Genomic DNA, 7614 nt, shown 5'->3' with positions numbered 1-7614 from the left:
TATTAGCAACACTTATAAAACGTTCTCTTTAATAATACAGGCTACACTTCATGAACGTAGTCAAATTATGACATAATTGCCAACACCTATTTACACATACGACTACACTTTTAAAGTGTTTTATATTTATAATTTTAAAAACAACACTTTACAAGTATAGCATTATAATTTTCCTAAATTTTCACTAAAACATTATATTCCCTCCAATATATTTTACTTTCCCCCCAATTTCTAATTTTTCAAAAAAGAAACTCGTACAAGAGAAATTCTATACAAAGAAATACTCATTAAAAAACATTTTTTCCCAAATTAACATAGGAGCTGCTATTTATCAAAATCAAAATAGGAGCTATTTTTTTTTCCCCCAAATAAAATCGTTTTTGCCCAAATAAAAATCTCATACCCTAAACCCTATTTCCCTTTGATGGGGTTTGGATCTGAATCGGCCAAATGGTTACTTAAAAGGGTAATTGCGGATAGAGAGAGCGTGGTCTCATTAGAAGAAGCTAGACGAGCCCAAACTTATAGTGGCACCGTTGGTTGATGACTCAGAGCGTTCTTTCCGTCTTCTTTGTCAACACATCGATGATGTATACAGTTACTTGGAAGAAACACCTGTTAATTGGGTACTTTCAACAGATCCTCTTCTTAAGAATCCAGCCGTCTTTGCTGGATATTGAACTGCTGAATGGGGATTGGGTGTTATAGTATCGAAGGAAGACGATAAGCTAGACCAGGTTGAGTTACTGATAGAATATTTGAATTTTTTGAGCGATATCCAATGTCTTGGAGAATCATCAGTTCTCATGTACACAAGTTGTTGGGAGAGTAGTTTGGGATCCAGCCAAGTGTGCGAGAGTATTTGAACAAACAATACAAACTCACTTTCGAATTTCTTAATGAGTTAGTGAACCGATTGAAGGAATTTGGGGTAAGAATACCATTTTATGTGAAGGATACTGAGCAGGTAGTACCTGCAAATTCACTTGTTGCTCAAGTTCTGTTCTAACCTGAAAGATGGAGCCTGCTATAGTGAATCACCAGGTTAGTTTACTCACTTCAGCTCGTTCCTGAAAAATGTTGTACGCTCACTAATGTTAGTAAGGGTAGGTGCAAGTTAAACGTGTTTCAGCCTTTTATCTCATGTGTTTTATAATAATATATCAATTTTTTTCTCGTATCATTCAGATAATTTACACACTTTTTTCGTACATCTCGATTTGTATCCTGACTAATTATTTGTAAGGGCACTAAATTGTTGTAGAATCACTTGTTGAAGTAGTTAACTCTATTATTACAGATATGCATTGTATGCTTATCACATTATGATGAGTTTATTGCTCAAAAATGCTATGATGAATATTTGTAGTCATTTTTTTGGCTCTTGATTGTAGTCATTGTTTGGGTTGCTGGGAGAGAATAATAAGTAACAATATTCAATTTTCTTGGGAAAAGATGTTAGATTGCTCAGAGGAAATTATAAGAAAATATGTAAGATTAATACAGGATGGTCAATGTTTTTGTAAGTAACTTTGATATGATATTTAATAATTTTTAATTTGTAGCAAGTTCAGAGTTTTTCTCTTTGGTATTTTGCCCTTTAATGTGAGTTCTGTTGGATCTTTATGCAGAGCCCTCTGTTCTTTCTTGGATGTATTATGTTAATCTTTCTTACTGCATGTGAAGTGGTTGCTTGTCTGCTGTAGAGTTTTGAAATCTCTTGCAAGGTATGCATGAAAAAGCTATTTTCATATTGAGCACTATCTTAGATATTTTCCCATCTTCCATTAAATGACATTATGATAGTGTAAATTTCAGTTGTGCCCGACTATTTTATGAAGAAAAAGAGAGTAGTAAAGACAAGTATTATGGCGGAGGAAGAGCCGCTGGTTAATTTTGAGAAAGAAGATGTGGCGGTGTGCAGGGAAGTGTTTATTGAAGAGGTGAAAGAGACGAGTCGCATTACTTCGCCTATGATAGTGGTGACGGTATCAGAGTACCTTGTGCATGTTTCGCCAATGATTATGTTAGGTAACCTTTTCCAACTTTCACTGTCTAGTGCCTCTATTGCTACTTCAGTTTCCAGTGTTACTGGTTACAATGTTCTTTTCGGAATGTGTAGTGCGCTAGAGACTCTATGTGGGCAGGTGTATGGAGCACGAAAATATTAAAAATTTGAAACTTTTAGTTATAGTGCTATTATTTGACTGTTTCTGGCACATAGTTTAATACCTACCAATGCTTTTATGTGCAATTGTGTATTAATGCTTCAAAGTTACGATTTGTTGGGATTTTATATTCAACTTGAAGTTAGGGATAGTTTGAAAAGCGTTGTGAATCAGTTTATCCTCTTGGTTGAATGTGATCTTACTTATACTTTATGTGAAGTACTCATCGTTTTGTGAAAAGACTCGAGCTTTATTCTCTACGAATTTTTTCCCAACTATGGGGGACTTCTTCCGCTTTGCCATCCCACTTGTTGTAATGGTTTGCTTGGAATGGTGGGCATTTGATCTAATCATTCTGCTCTCTAGTGTGTTTCCAAATCCAATACTGTAAACATCCGTTCTGTGCGTATGCTTTACAATCACTACTGTGCACTATCATATACCTAGTTCTTTAGGTGCTGCAGAAAGTATACGAATTTCAATTGATCTTAAAGCATAGAGGTCACAAGCGGCAAAAATTGCTCTCGCTGCTGTGATAGTTCTTTCAGCTGCAGAGAATGTTGGTGTCATGGAATTTCTTTTTGTTCTCCGCGGAATGAGGAAGAACTTTAGCTGAATAGCTTCCTTTACAATGCAAAACAAAATTATGTGATTTGAGAAAGGTGAGTCTCTATAACAACCTTTGGTGTGAGTTCAACATGGATTTCTTATACTATACCTTATAATGTAAACTAGTTGGTGTATAGAACTTGTTGTTAGTTCAGTACTATTGATGTGGTAAATTGTGGATACCTTCGACGCTCAGCTTCTTTTCACTTTAATTCGTTCGGAATTTTTCAATTTTTGAACAGTCTATATGTAGCTGATATTTTTTATGATGTGCTTCAGATGGTGGACTAAAATGTACCTGGAGGTAGGAAATAATTTCTACTTATGAAACATTCTAAAATTTTGTACTACTTTTACTATCTTTGATTACTCGAAAATATCTTGCAGCAACTTTATAATGGTGTATTCTCTCTGCAGGGAAGTTGTATCGAGGACAATCTGTTATTGACAGCCTTAGTTTGTTTAATGATGGATAAGAACTAGCCGCTGAATGAAATCTTTAAAGCATCTTCTCTTGGCTGGTGCATCGAATGAGTATGAAAAATATTCATTTTTTCAACCTTTGCCTCAAGCTGGATTCCATGGTGACCCCAATAAATTTAACTTTAGTTTTGTGGTTCTTTTCAATTGTATAACTAGAGCAACGTATGTTGCAGCTTCAAGCATACTTCCATGATCTTGATGTTCTCTTGGTTATGGTTATTCATGTAGATTAGTTCATCAATAAAAGCTATTGAGTTGTGCAAAACAACAATATGTCTACAAGAGTTATGGGTACTTGTGGGTACTGTGCACCAGTGTATTCCAATTTCCATGACTATACAATGACTTCGAAGTCATATGTTTACGACTTTACGGTAGTCCTCCTGGAGATTATTAGAGTCAGGAAAGAAATTAAAAAGTTCAAAAACTGGAGAGATTTAAATCTGGGTATATGGGAAACACCATTGTTCAATGATTGGAGATAGTTCTTACAGATGGCTGATCTAACGCTACAAGGCCATTATCCGGCAAGGGGCCTGTCCCAAGCTATATCAGTCGCAGCAATGTGTGTTCAGGAGCAACCTAACATGCGTCCAGTCATAGCAGATATTATAACGACTTTAACTTACCTTGCTTCACAAAAATTTGACCATGAATCCCGGGGTGGTTCGTTGGGGTGGGGGGAGCATCAAAACTTCCAGCCAGGACCTGCTACTTTTTACAATTAAATGATGGTGAAAAGCTGCAAAAAGGTTAAGATGGTGAACTTGTTGCTTGATGGAAAAAAAACAGGATCATCAAAAAAGGTGGAGCTAAGGTTGGAACCTTCTGAATGCCAGCTAGGTTGAATACAATGTGAAATTTATTGTTAGTACACCTCTTTACAATATTCCTTTCGAAGTATGTAGTACAAGACATGTTTTTCGAAATTTATTTTAAATCAATATATTGAACTACTTAATAGCTAATTTCATGTTTGAGATCATTTATAATATACAATTATGTGATTAGGGAACCCATCCAAGCAAAAATTATTATTTTTTAATAAGAAATTGTGGATATAACAATTCTAGAGAAAGTGGCCACATTTTGTAAGTGTGGCTAGAGGAATGCCAATTGTGTAGATTATTTATTATAAAAATGTAAATTTGAAAAGGCTACACTTTTACAAGTGTTGTTGAAGTGGTATAAAAAGCTACACTTTTAAATTGTGTCCAGTAACGAAGCAAAGGCCACATTGGAAAGTGTAGTTTAATCAAATAAAATGAGATGCTACAAAGCGTGGCCTTTGTACCTCATTGGCCATGCTTTTAAGCGTAGCTGCTATGGTAATACTTGAAAAGAGTAGCCTAAGGTCAAAGGCTACGACTCTTTTGGCCACCCCAAAAAAAATGTTGCCTAAAGTAAAAAACTGTTGCTTTCATTAAAGGCCACACTTTACAAGTGTGTTTTAAATCCTAAAATAGTGTAGTGGTTTATAGGACATGCACACGAGAAGGATAGCCGCTTGAAGGGAGGGAGGAGGAGTAGCTAATCAGAGGATCCCTCCCCGTGGTGAGCAAGTCCCTAAAGTTGGACAAGATTTTGTTAATGAGGAGGTTCTCCCTCAAGAACCTCAAGGACCTCCAATGCCCCAAATACCTCCGATTCCCCAAGGTCCTCAAGATCCCTATTTTGAAAAGGACATGACTAATGCAGAGATAAGGGTTATACTTAGGTTTTTGACCCAACTCATTAAGACTCAAGCTCAAGTCGTCACTAATCATGTGGCTGTCCAAGCTAACCTAGAAGTAGGACCCGAGATTTCATGATGATGAACCCTTCTTCATTTCATGGCACCAAGGTGGATGAATATCAACAAGGCTTCATAGATGAGGTACTTAAAGTGGTTGATGATATGGGTGTGACTCCTATAGAGAGAGCGGAGCTAGCCACTTATCAACTAAAAGATGTTGCTTAAGTGTGGTTTGAGCAATTGAGGGAGGAGAGACTCTTAGAGGATGGTCTTGTAGATTGGGAAGTTTTCAAAGTGTCTTTACTTGATATGTTTTTCCCCTTTGGGTTACGGAGAAAAAGTTTGTGGAATTCATGAACCTTCGTCAAGGGAGTATGCGTGTGAAGGTGTAAAACCTCTAAAACGACTTAGGTGAGACTACAGACTAACTCTTATGTGTTAATTTTTTGAAGTAATAAAATGGGTTATAATGAAGTTAAGAGGTAGTAGTTAAAGTTTCATGAAGTTTGGAGGTCAAACGTCCAAGAATGTCCATGATGTTAGAAAAGCTTGCCTTGAAATGACCTTGTCTGTCTCTGAGAGTTTCGTTGAGTTTTACATGTTCGTTTTGGGTGAAATTTATGTGGGAGGTCCTAAACTCGTATAAGAACATATTCAATCTGCAAACATCCGAAAAAATTCCCCAAGCACAAACCAAGGGTCCTTCAGGAAGGACCCATATTGTTTGCAAAAACTACCAAAAGCGGTCCCACCTACGGATGGAAATCAATGCCCAGTTGGCTGGTCGACGCCCCGTAGGTGGAGTGAGCTGGTCAAAAGTTAGGCCTGGGAGCCTAATCTTCCAAATTCCACCCTCTTACCGAAACCATGAACTAGCAGGACAATCCGTTGGTCGGGTGACGGGGCATAGTTGAGCATGCAGCGTTTGGGTCTGCAACCTGCGCAGGATCACTGTTAAATGTAGGGGTGAAGTGATAAATTCACCCCACGTCCAAATAATTGAAGGGTTGGTTTTCTAAGGTTATTATTGGTATTATAAATATTTTTATATGTCATAAACACATAAATGAATTCACTTTTCAAAATCAAAAACCCAAATTCCCTAAAGAACTCTGTAGAACTCCATTGGAGCCAAAACTCAAGATAGAGCTTGGATTGAAGACTTCTTTGGTGATTCTTCATCATATTCGAGGTCTAGCATCAATTAAGGTATGGTATTAATCCTTGAATATCTTTTCTTCAATGAGTTAATCTTCAAAGTGATTTCTAATGTTTTAAACAGATTAAATTGTCCAATTTTGAAATCTATTCATGGGTTTTTGCATAAAATGTTTTGAATCATTGTATATTGGTTGAATTGTTGTTAATTAGATGATTTAATCTAAAAACTTTATTAACATATGTAATTCATGAAACCCTAGATTTGACAACTTTTGTGGATGAATTGGTTATGTCTTAATGTCATTGAATAATTATGTAGTTTGATTAGGGATATTAAATTTTGAATGAATCATGGTAGAATTATTAGTTGGCTTCCTTAATTTCATAAATTCATATTGTATTATCCTTGATTTATTATGTATTTTTATTATTGGATTGAATTGATGATCATGACCATTGAAGTTGTGAGGTTGGATCAATGGTATGTTTACCTAAAATTCTCTAAATTTTGTAGTATAGGTCTTAGATAGTAATGATGTTTGGTACGGTCCACATATGGTGGCAGTGCTTATGTGCTATACTTGTGACTAATGTGACCTGGACGACAATACTTTATGAATTGTCAAACAATATGGCCTTGTCGACATTACTTTATATATTATGGATTTATCATGTTATAGCTTTAATATGTGAGTGTTATGAATGTCAAGATGATTTATGTGTTGATGTGGAGTCAAAGCATGGGATTTTCTATTTAATGATGTGTGTCTCTAGTAGAGTATCGTATAGCCATCATGTGGATTACTTGATATTGAAGTATGATGTTCTTGATAGATTATATGATACTTTTGATACGTAGATTAATGATACTATAGTACTGAGTAGGATGACCTATAGATGATATTGGCTATACCTATGTGCTTCATGAATGATATGCTATAACCGATATGGTGAAGTATGAGTGTGTCTTGTTTTGGTAGACTTGTGTCCCTTACTTGATGAATGTACAATGTGAATATGAGTTATTGACTTAGTATGCTAAAGCTTCTTAGTCTTGTATGTGTGATTTACATGTGACCTTGAACATAGTTAAGAAGGTCCTTTATGTGGAACCTTCGACCTAGTTGGAAGGTTATGATATATCCTTCTTGTGTGAATAGTGGTATTAGGGTTGGTTTGCAGGAACAACATGAAATCATCCTTACGAAAATAAGTGAGCTATCCTCTTAACCATTGTAAGTCAAACCTAGGGGACCTCTTTGGTAAGGTGTTATGATTTGGTAGTTAACTCGATGTGGAACTTCGTCATGTACTCCTTTTTGTGAATTACTCTATGAGAACAAAGGCTAGCACCGAGTGAGTATGGTTGGGGAGATACTCTATATGAAATATTGGAATAAAAAACAAATAAGCCCTTCATATTCCTTAATCATGTGCCTACATGGGTTGTGTCCAAGT

At 36.0% G+C, this 7614-nt stretch overlaps 1 pseudogene; it reads left to right on the top strand.

The window, feature by feature from the left end:
• The first annotated feature begins 308 nt into the window (after window positions 1–308).
• On the top strand, window positions 309–4216 carry LOC107030015 (annotated as a pseudogene).
• The last annotated feature ends 3398 nt before the right edge of the window (window positions 4217–7614 follow it).

This window comes from Solanum pennellii, chromosome 9 (assembly GCF_001406875.1).
Source record: "Solanum pennellii chromosome 9, SPENNV200".
NCBI classification, from domain to species: domain Eukaryota; kingdom Viridiplantae; phylum Streptophyta; class Magnoliopsida; order Solanales; family Solanaceae; genus Solanum; species Solanum pennellii.
Note: the sequence above shows the minus strand (reverse complement) of the source record. Positions and strands in the feature narration are given on the sequence as shown.